The sequence below is a fragment of the Lucilia sericata genome, unplaced genomic scaffold (genome assembly GCF_015586225.1).
Source record: "Lucilia sericata isolate MDLA Ls3-8-SP2 unplaced genomic scaffold, ASM1558622v1 Contig001581F_arrow, whole genome shotgun sequence".
In the NCBI taxonomy this organism is placed as follows: domain Eukaryota; kingdom Metazoa; phylum Arthropoda; class Insecta; order Diptera; family Calliphoridae; genus Lucilia; species Lucilia sericata.
This window is the reverse complement of record NW_023995501.1, coordinates 1,081-12,991: the sequence shown is the minus strand read 5'-3', so window position 1 is coordinate 12,991 and position 11,911 is coordinate 1,081. Positions and strand designations below refer to the sequence as shown.

The following is an 11,911-nucleotide window of genomic DNA, read 5'->3' as shown; positions in this document are numbered from 1 at the left end:
AATTCATTTCTATGACAATTTTTTGAAAAATTTACTATTTTTACAAAAAAGTAGTAGATAATTCACTACTTTTTGAAAAATTTCTAATAAAAAATTTATTTTTTTAAAGTTTAGTTTTTAAAAAATCATATTCTAAAAGAAAAGTTATAAAATTCACTCTTTTTTAGAAAAAGTAGTATTTCTACTACTATTTAAAAATTTGAAAATTTTCACATTTTTAAAATTTTTACTTCATAATAATCAACTTCTACCAAAATATTTTGAAAAATCTTCTACTTTTGTGAAAAAGTAGTAGCTAATTTACTACTTTTTGCTAAATTTATAATAAACATTTTATTTTCTTATAGCCTGTGTTCTATTGAGTTAATTCTATAAGACAATTTATGGAATTAAAAATTAAATTTTCGTTTGAAATGGATTGTAGTAATTTTTTTTTTTTTTTTTTTTTTTTTTTTTTTTGAAAATTTACCACTTTTTCCAAAACAGTAGTAGCTTATTTAGTACTTTTTTGCATAATTTATATTAGAAATTAAATTTTCTTAAAGAATATACTTTATAAAACTTTATTCCATTAAAAATAGTACGAAATTTACACTTTTAGAAAAAAAGTAGTATTTCTACTACTATATTAAAATTGCAATATTTTAAGGTTTTTCTAATGTTTCTTTCATTCTTAATATATTGTAGTAACATTTTTGCAAAATTTTGTACTTTTTGTAAAAAGTAGTAGCTTATTTAGTACTTTTTTGATAAATTGACATTAAAAAATAAATTTTCTTAAAGTTTATGTTTTATAGAATTATATTCCATTGAAAATATTAAGAAATTCAAACTTTTAGCAAAAAAGTAGTATTTCTACTACTATTTTTAAAATGCAATATTTTATTGTTTTAGTAATGCTTCTTTCTTTCTAAATATGTTGTAATAAAATTTTTTATAAAATTTAATAGTTAAACAACATTTTGGTAACAATGTTATTACTCATTGCAAGAAGTAGTATTTCTACTACTATTTTAAAATTTGAAAATTTCCACATTTTTTATATCTTTACTTCATAATAATCAACTTCTACCAAAATATTTTGAAGAATCTTTTACTTTTGTGAAAAAGTAGTAGATAATTTACTACATTTTGCTAAATTTATAATAAAAATTTTATTTTCTTATAGCCTGTGTTCTATTGAGTTAATTCTATAAGACAATTTATGGAATTAAAAATTAAATTTTCGTTTGAAATGGATTGTAGTATTTTTTTTTTTTTTTTTTTTTTGAAAATTTACCACTTTTTCCAAAACAGTAGTAGCTTATTTAGTACTTTTTTGCATAATTTATATTAGAAATTAAATTTTCTTAAAGAATATACTTTATAAAACTTTATTCCATTAAAAATATTACGAAATTTACACTTTTAGAAAAAAGTAGTATTTCTACTACTATATTAAAATTGCAATATTTTAAGGTTTTTCTAATGTTTCTTTCATTCTTAATATATTGTAGTAACATTTTTGCAAAATTTTGTACTTTTTGTAAAAAGTAGTAGCTTATTTTGTACTTTTTTGATAAATTGATATTAAAGAATAAATTTTCTTACAGTTTATGTTTTATAGAATTATATTCCATTGAAAATGTAAAGAAATTCAAACTTTTAGAAAAAAGTAGTAAATCTACTACTATTATTAAAATGCAATATTTTATTGTTATAGTAATGTTTCTTTCATTCTAAATAAATTGCAATAAAAATTTTTATAAAATTTAGTACTTTTTTAAAAAAGTAGTAGCAAATTTAGTACTTTTTACAAAATTTATATTAAGAATTAAATTTTCTTAAAACTTTGGTTTTATTAAATTATATTCCAAATGAAAAGTTATAAAATTCCAGCTTTTAGAAAAAAGTAGTATTTCTACTACTTTTTTTAAATTGCCATGTTTTAATGTTTTTAAATTTTTTTTTGAATTTTATTAAAGTTAAAGTATAAATTTATTAATATTAAATAGGGTTTGCTTAAAATGTAGTAGTAAATTAACTACTTTTTACAAATTTGTCTAAAAATGTTTAACCTTTAAATGTTTTTATAGAAATATTAAATAGAAATAACATTTCTTTTAATTTGTTTACAACAATCAATTCCTCCAGATATGTGTGTTCATTTCCTCGAAAAAACATACAATTACCAACAGTATTTCGCATATGGATTTTGTTTACAATTGAATTATTTTTCAGCATATTTCTAGGCTGTTAGTGTTTTCATATTGACAAGCTGTTAGAGGTGAGTAGGCGCCCAAAAAGAAACACTCAATATTAAGAGAAAAAGAGAGAGAGAGCAAAAAAATCTCATGAGAATATAAAATATTCAAACATTATGCAAATTTATTAAAATTTACTATTTTTGAAAATTCAAAAATTAAATTTCAATTCCTTAAAGCTTATGTTTTACTGAATTATATCCCACTAAAAAAATATGAATTTCATACTTTTTGGTAAAAGCAGTATTTCTACTACTATTTTTAAAATGCAATTTTTATAGTTTTGTACTCTATCCTTTATAACAAATGAATTGTAGGAAAAATTTCTTAATATGTACTACTTTTTAAAAAATGTAGTAGCTAATTTACTACTTTTTGCAAAATTTATAATAAAAAAAGGTACTTTTTTTTAAAGCTTATGTTTTACTGAATTATATTCTATTAAAAAACTTATGAATTGCACACTTTTAGAAAAAAGTAATATTTCTGCTATTTTTTTGTACTCTTTCCTTTATAACAAATAAATTGTAGGAACATTTTCTACAAAATTTACTACTTTTTACAAAAAAGTAGTAGCTTATTTACAACTTCTTGTAAAATTCACAAATTAAATTTCAATTCCTTAAAGCTTATATTTTACTGAATTATATCCCACTAAAAAAATTATGTTTTTCATACTTTTTTAAAAAAGTAGTATTTATACTACTATTTTTAAATTGCAATATTTTAATATTTTTGTACTCTTTCCTTCATAACAAATGAATTGTAGGAAAAATTTCTTAAAATTTACTACTTTTTTAAAAAAAAGTAGTAGCTAATTTACTACTTTTTGCAAAATTTATAATAAAAAAGTACTTTTTTTAAAGATTATGTTTTACTGAATTATATTCTATTAAAAAAACTTATGAATTGCACACTTTTAGAAAAAAGTAGTATTTCTACTACTATTTTTAAATGGCGATATTTTTATAGTTTTGTACTCTTTCCTTTATAACAAATAAATTGTAGGAAAATTTACTACTTTTTACAAAAAAGTAGTAGCTTATTTACAACTTCTTGTAAAATTCACAAATTAAATTTCAATTCCTTAAAGCTTATATTTTACTGAATTATATCCCACTAAAAAAATTATGTTTTTCATACTTTTTGAAAAATGTAGTATTTCTACTACTATTTTTAAATTGCAATATTTTAATGTTTTTGTACTCTTTCCTTCATAACAAATGAATTGTTAGAAAAATTTCTTAAAATTTACTACTTTAAAAAAAAAAGTAGTAGCTAACTTACTACTTTTTACAAAACTTTAAGTAAAAAAGTACTTTTCATGAAGCTTATATTTTATTAAATTATATTTCATTAAAAAAATATGAATTTCACACTTTTTGAAAAAAAGTAGTATATCTACTACTATTTTTAAATTGCAATATTTTTATATTGTTGTACTCCCTCCTTCAGAACAAATGAATTGTAGGAAAAATTTCGTAAAATTTACTACTTTTTACAAAAAAAGTAGTGGCTAATTTACTACTTTTTGCAAAATTCACTAATTTAATTTCAATTCCTTAAAGCTTATGTTTTACTGAATTATATGCTACTAAAAAAAGTATGTTTTTCATACTTTTTGAAAAAAGTAGTATTTCTACTACTATTTTGAATCTGCAATATTTTAATATTATTAAACTATTTTCTCTATTAGAATTATATTGTATTTAAAATTTCTTAAAATTTACTACTTTTTACCAAAAACTAGTATGAAATTTACTACCTTTTTGTTTTGTTTATAAAAAGCCGGCTTTTCACTCAAAACATGCGCATGCTTTTGTTATTTACACTCATTATTTGAGTGTTTATGTAGGAGTTTTTTGATTTTCACTCACTTTTGTTAGCTGGAGTTACCATAAATGTTGTATATAATTCACCATTTAGAAAACTGATGACAACAGTTTAACGTGGATCCTTAAACCGTAAAGTTTGGCGGAATTAAATAAACGGTTGTTTTTATTGGATAATATTTTGCAAAGTGTTTTGTAACTATTTGAAAACAAATAAAAATACGTTTACACGTGAATTATTGATGAAAAAAAGAGGGAATTATTGGAAAATAGTTTTTAATAAAATTTTAAAATTTTGTTAAATTTTAAAAAGGAATAACATAGAAAAGACTTTTGTTTAAACACAATTTTGAAAAAAGTGAAAAAGAAGTGAAATTTAAGTAAAAAAGAGTTTATTTGAAAGAAAAATAGTGAAATTTCTAATTTTTAGCAAAATTCCCAATCGTAGAAAATAATCGAATCGAATTGTTTACAAAGTTTGAAAAAATAATATTCAAAAAGTAATATTTCGAAACTGTTTAAAAAATTCACTAAAATTTCAAAAAAGATAACAAAAAGTGGAGTAAATTGAAAGAATTAGTTAAACGTTTATAAAGTATTTTAAATAATTTAAAGTTAATTAAATTTTTAAAGAATTTCAAAGCCATAGAGTTGATATTAGTTCTAACTACATGAGAATTTTCGTGAGTGTAAGAAAACTAAAAATCTAAAGTGTAAATTGCTTCGATATCTGTTTAATAACATAAAACTAAAACAAAGTTAAAAATTTCCTAAATATAAACAAATTAAGTGAAACATTTAAAGTCTTAAGAGCAACAAAGTTATGACAGAAAAGCAATAAAATTTCAAAAATCTGAAATATATTTAAAACAAATAATAAAAGTTAACTAACTATTACTTTGAAAATACTTTAACAAATTTCATGAAAATAAACAACAGCTAAAGTTACAGCTTTAAAAAAAGTTAAAAACACAATAAAAAATAAAGAAAATTTAATAAATTTTAAACAATACTACTACTACAAAACAAAACTAAGCAATAAAACCAACAAAAGGTAATCAATTAAGGCAAATAAACCAATAATATTATGAATTTATAAAAAAAATTAAATCATATTTGTCATAAGAAACCTTCAAAAAATGTATTTTTCTGCCTGAAAGAAAGAACTATAAAGGTCCTTTTAAAGCCTCAAGTGTTGGCTTTCATTGATAATTTCAACAATTAAAATATCTTTCTTGCAACCAAAGTTATAAAGATTTTTCTAACTTAACCTCTGAATCAATATTAATAATACGTCTTGTGGTACAAAAAGTTAAAATTTGAAAATACCTATTTACATTTAACGGAAAATATAAATTATGAATGCAAATAAGAAATAGACTGGACTTTAGACAAAATTATAGACTAGCCTATTGACTTTAAGTTAGACTATAGAGTAGACTATAAACAAAATAATAGACTAGAGTTTAGATTAGAAGATAACAGACCAGAGTAAAGACCAGCCTATATACTAGACTATAGACTAGACTATAGACTAGACTATAGACTAGACTATAGACTAGACTATAGACTAGACTATAGACTAGACTATAGACTAGACTATAGACTAGACTATAGACTAGACTATAGACTAGACTATAGACTAGACTATAGACTAGACTATAGACTAGACTATAGACTAGACTATAGACTAGACTATAGACTAGACTATAGACTAGACTATAGACTAGACTATAGACTAGACTATAGACTATACTATAGACTAGACTATAGACTATACTATAGACTAGACTATAGACTAGACTATAGACTAGACTATAGACTAGACTATAGACTAGACTATAGACTAGACTATAGACTAGACTATAGACTAGACTAGCTATAGACTAGACTATAGACTAGACTATAGACTAGACTATAGACTAGTACTATAGACTAGACTATAGACTAGACTATAGACTAGACTATAGACTAGACTATAGACTAGACTATGACTAGACTATAGAACTAGACTATAGACTAGACTATAGACTAGACTATAGACTAGACTATAGACCTAGACTAATAGACTAGACTATAGACTAGACTATAGACTAGACTATAGACTAGACTATAGACTAGACTATAGACTAAGACTATAGACTAGACTATAGACTAGTACTTAAGACTTGATATGACTAGACTATAGACTAGATATAGACTAGACTATAGACTAGACTATAGACTAGACTATAGACTATGACTATAGAACTAGACTATAGACTAGACTATAGACTAGACTATAGACTAGACTATAGACTAGACTATAGACTAGACTATAGACTAGACTATAGACTAGACTATAGGACTAGACTATAGACTAGTAGACTATAGACTAGACTATAGACTAGAAACTATAGACTAGACTATAGACTAGACTATAGACTAGACTATAGACCTAGACTAAGACTAGACTATAGACTAGACTATAGACTAGACTATAGACTAGACTATAGACTCGACTATAGGGACTAAGACTATAGACTAGACTATAGACTAACTATAGACTAGACTATAGGACTAGACTATAGACTAGACTATAGACTAGACTATAGACTAGACTATAGACTAGACTATAGACTGACTATAGACTAGACTATAGACTAGACTATAGACTAGACTATAGACTAGACTATAGACTAGACTATAGGACTAGACATAGACTAGACTATAGACTAGACTAAACGCTAGTCTAAAGTTTATACTATAGACTGGAAAAGAGACTTCTTATTTTTATTTTTCCAAATCTTATAAGATGTTGTAACTAAATCTCCATTTTAAAATCAATTTTATTGTAATGTAGTCAATATTCCGTAAATATTGTCTCTTTTCACTTAAAATTGTTTCTGAAATATTTCTAAATTTTTTCCTATTATTGCTATTTAAAATATTTTCCATTTAATTCATAAAAACCAACAATTTTAATATAATTTCTTTTCAACAAAAAATATCTCTTGACTCAACGTTTTCTTCAGCTGTAAACAAGCGGAAAAGGAAATTACCATTATGGCCAACATGCTGGTTGTGTTGGTGTCTTAAACTAAGTGTAACCATGTATGTATGTGTGTGTATCGGTGGGTGAGCAACTCAATTGTCTTAAAGCATCATTAATCATTGTCTTTGTCAATGTGTGTATGTGTGCCAGAATGAGTTAAGAAGATACACACTGGCAAACACTAGAGCTATACTGAGTGTAGGTAACGGATACAGTGTCAGTTTAAATAACATCTAAATTGTTGGTTTTTTGCTCCCTTATTTCGTCCCTTTCTTACGCTGTTATAATTTTACTGCTGCTGTTTTACTTTTTTAATCCTTTAAAAGTGAAAAAAGATAAATAAATCGCTTTAAATTGGAAATGAAGGAAGCAAGAAAAATGAATCATGTTTTTATTTTTCTTTTCGTTTTGCTAACTTAGGCAAAATGTTAATAAAATGAAATGGAAATATTAGACTTCATATATCAATTCTACCAACAGAAAGAGATTTAAGAAAAAGTTGAATATTTTTTCAAAAGGACCAGCGATTCACTTAGACTAGACCACAGACTATTCTCTAGACTAGACTAAAAACTAGACTGTTTGGTTTAGTTTCCGTTCTAGTTCAGTTCAGCTTTAGTTCAGTTCTAGTTCAATTCTAGTTCAGTTCTAGTTCAGTTCTTGTTCAGTTCTAGTTCAGTTCTAGTTCAGTTCTAGTTCAGTTCTAGTTCAGTTCTAGTTCAGTTCTAGTTCAGTTCTAGTTCAGTTCTAGTTCAGTTCTAGTTCAGTTCTAGTTCAGTTCTAGTTCAGTTCTAGTTCAGTTCTACTTCAGTTCTAGTTAGTTCTAGTTCAGTTCTAGTCAGTTCTAGTTCAGTTCTAGTTCAGTTCTAGTTCAGTCTAGTTCAGTTCTAGTTCAGTTCTAGTTCAGTTCTAGTTCAGTTCTAGTTCAGTTCTAGTTCAGTTCTAGTTCAGTTCTAGTTCAGTTCTAGTTCAGTTCTAGTTCAGTTCTAGTTCAGTTCTAGTTCAGTTCTAGTTCAGTTCTAGTTCAGTTCTAGTTCAGTTCTAGTTCAGTTCTAGTTCAGTTCTAGTTCAGTTCTAGTTCAGTTCTAGTTCAGTTCTAGTTCAGTTCTAGTTCAGTTCTAGTTCAGTTCTAGTTCAGTTCTAGTTCAGTTCTAGTTCAGTTCTAGTTCAGTTCTAGTTCAGTTCTAGTTCAGTTCTAGTTCAGTTCTAGTTCAGTTCTAGTTCAGTTCTAGTTCAGTTCTAGTTCAGTTCTAGTTCGTTCAGTTCTAGTTCAGTTCTAGTTCAGTTCTAGTTCAGTTCTAGTTCAGTTCTAGTTCAGTTCTAGTTCAGTTCTAGTTCAGTTCTAGTTCAGTTCTAGTTCAGTTCTAGTTCAGTTCTAGTTCAGTTCTAGTTCAGTTCTAGTTCAGTTCTAGTTCAGTTCTAGTTCAGTTCTAGTTCAGTTCTAGTTCAGTTCTAGTTCAGTTCTAGTTCAGTTCTAGTTCAGTTCTAGTTCAGTTCTAGTTCAGTTCTAGTTCAGTTCTAGTTCAGTTCTAGTTCAGTTCTAGTTCAGTTCTAGTTCAGTTCTAGTTCAGTTCTAGTTCAGTTCTAGTTCAGTTCTAGTTCAGTTCTAGTTCAGTTCTAGTTCAGTTCTAGTTCAGTTCTAGTTCAGTTCTAGTTCAGTTCTAGTTCAGTTCTAGTTCAGTTCTAGTTCAGTCTAGTTCAGTTCTAGTTCAGTTCTAGTTCAGTTCTAGTTCAGTTCTAGTTCAGTTCTAGTTCAGTTCTAGTTCAGTTCTAGTTCAGTTCTAGTTCAGTTCTAGTTCAGTTCTAGTTCAGTTCTAGTTCAGTTCTAGTTCAGTTCTAGTTCAGTTCTAGTTCAGTTCTAGTTCAGTTCTAGTTCAGTTCTAGTTCAGTTCTAGTTCAGTTCTAGTTCAGTTCTAGTTCAGTTCTAGTTCAGTTCTAGTTCAGTTCTAGTTCAGTTCTAGTTCAGTTCTAGTTCAGTTCTAGTTCAGTTCTAGTTCCAGTTCTATTCAGTTCTAGTTCAGTTCTAGTTCAGTTCTAGTTCAGTTCTAGTTCAGTTCTAGTTCAGTTCTAGTTCAGTTCTAGTTTAGTTCTAGTTCAGTTCTGTTTTGTTCTAGAATATAGGACTGGACCACGAATTTTAATCAATATATTTAATTTATAAAAATACCACAATTTACTCATTAAAGTTTTTTTCTTATTTCCATTGCAGTTTAAATTTAAAATCAATATTTTGCGTAAAATTATAAATAAATATTTTTTAAAAAATATAACAGTAAATAATTAAATAAAACTAACAAAAGCGTTTATTTACAAAAAAAAAAAAAAAAACAAAACTGTAAATAAAACTCATTATTATAATTTTGCATTAAAACAATCAAACTCTCAGTGAAATGTATAATAAATCATTAATTAAAATCTGCAATAAAACGAATAACATAAAAATGACATCAACACCATTGAATACACATTTCAAACAAGCAGCTGTCAGAAAGACAACAGCAACATCAGTATCAGCATTAACAGCAACAATAACATCATCATCACCATCATTATCGTCAGCAAACAATGACATTAACAACACCACATTATCAACAACAACACAGCAAAAACGCCAACAATTGTTGTCATTATCATGGCCATCACTATTAAGCTGCAGTCATTTCGTATTGCTGCAAGTGATTTTACCCTTAATTTTATTTGTGCATCAAATGCCCAGCGTGTTGGCTGGTTCATGCCGTGAGGCACAATTGTGTTGCAATGGCCGTGATTCTCGTGTGTGGTGCAAAAGGCACCCATTAATGCCATCATTGAGGATTTAAGTGATAAACCTTGTTATTGTGATCATGCCTGCTTGAAATTGGGCGATTGCTGTAGTGATTTTAAGGATCATTGTGGAGGTAAGTGGAAGAGGAAAGATTTATGCACATTTTAAATGACGATATAATAACAACAATAGTTTTGGGAGATTTAATAGGTTACGGATAAACACTTTTAAACTTAAAACTTTTCACCGGAAGTTTAAAATTGTAGAACTTGACAAAGAATTATGTTCGTAGTTCGTGTCCTAGATCGAGTTCAGATCTACTCCGGTTCTAGTTCTGTTCTAGTTCCGTTCTAGTTCTGTTCTAGTTGTTCTAGTTCTGTTCTAGTTTGTCTAATTCTGTTCTAGTTCTGTTCTAGTTCTGTTCTAGTTCTGTTCTAGTTCTGTTCTAGTTCTGTCTATTTTGTTCTAGTTCTGTCTAGTTCTGTTCTAGTTCTGTTCTAGTTCTGTTCTAGTTCTGTCTAGTTCTGTTCTAGTTCTGTTCTAGTTCTGTTCTAGTTCTGTTTAGTTCTGTTCTAGTTCTGTTCTAGTTCTGTTCTAGTTCTGTTCTAGTTCTGTTCTAGTTCTGTTCTAGTTCTGTTCTAGTTCTGTTCTAGTTCTGTTCTAGTTCTGTTCTAGTTCTGTTCTAGTTCTGTTCAGTTTCTGTTCTAGTTCTGTTCTAGTTCTGTTCTAGTTCTGTTCTAGTTCTGTTCTAGTTCTGTTCTAGTGTTCTAGTTCTGTTCTAGTTCTGTTCTAGTTCTGTTCTAGTTCTGTTCTAGTTCTGTTCTAGTTCTGTTCTAGTTCTGTTCTAGTTCTGTTCTAGTTCTGTTCTAGTTCTGTTCTAGTTCTGTTCTAGTTCTGTTCTAGTTCTGTTCTAGTTCTGTTCTAGTTCTGTTAGTTCTGTTCTAGTTCTGTTCTAGTTCTGTTCTAGTTCTGTTCTAGTTCTGTTCTAGTTCTGTTCTAGTTCTGTTCTAGTTCTGTTCTAGTTCTGTTCTAGTTCTGTTCTAGTTCTGTTCTAGTTCTGTTCTAGTTCTGTTCTAGTTCTGTTCTAGTTCTGTTCTAGTTTGTTCTATCTGTTCTAGTTCTGTTCTAGTTCTGTTCTAGTTCTGTTCTAGTTCTGTTCTAGTTCTGTTCTAGTTCTGTTCTAGTTCTGTTCTAGTTCTGTTCTAGTTCTGTTCTAGTTCTGTTCTAGTTCTGTTCTAGTTCTGTTCTAGTTCTGTTCTAGTTCTGTTCTAGTTCTGTTCTAGTTCTGTTCTAGTTCTGTTCTAGTTCTGTTCTAGTTCTGTTCTAGTTCTGTTCTAGTTCTGTTCTAGTTCTGTTCTAGTTCTGTTCTAGTTCTGTTCTAGTTCTGTTCTAGTTCTGTTCTAGTTCTGTTCTAGTTCTGTTCTAGTTCTGTTCTAGTCTGTTCTAGTTCTGTTCTAGTTCTGTTCTAGTTCTGTTCTAGTTCTGTTCTAGTTCTGTTCTAGTTCTGTTCTAGTTCTGTTCTAGTTCTGTTCTAGTTCTGTTCTAGTTCTGTTCTAGTTCTGTTCTAGTTCTGTTCTAGTTCTGTTCTAGTTCTGTTCTAGTTCTCTAGTTCTGTTCTAGTTTGTTCTAGTTCTGTTTTCTAGTTCTGTTCTAGTTCTGTTCTAGTCTGTTCTAGTTCTGTTCTAGTTCTTTCTAGTTCTGTTCTAGTTCTGTTCTAGTCTGTTCTAGTTCTGTTCTAGTTCTGTTCTAGTCTTTTCTGTTCTAGTTCTGTTCTGTTGTTCTAGTTTGTTCTAGTTCTGTTCTAGTTCTGTTCTAGTTCTGTTCTAGTTCTGTTCTAGCTGTTCTAGTTCTGTTCTAGTTCTGTTCTAGTTCTGTTCTAGTTTGTTCTAGTTCTGTTCTAGTTCTGTTTTCTAGTTCTGTTCTAGTTCTGTTCTAGTTCTGTTCTAGTTCTGTTCTAGTTCTGTTCTAGTTCTGTTCTAGTTTGTTCTAGTTCTGTTAGCTGTTCTAGTTCTGTTCTAGTTCTGTTCTAGTTCTGTTC

General features: G+C 27.5%; 1 pseudogene; it reads left to right on the top strand.

Annotated features, from left to right (window-relative positions):
* Positions 1–9,448: 9,448 nt before the first annotated feature.
* LOC119612007 lies at positions 9,449–10,041 on the top strand (annotated as a pseudogene).
* The last annotated feature ends 1,870 nt before the right edge of the window (positions 10,042–11,911 follow it).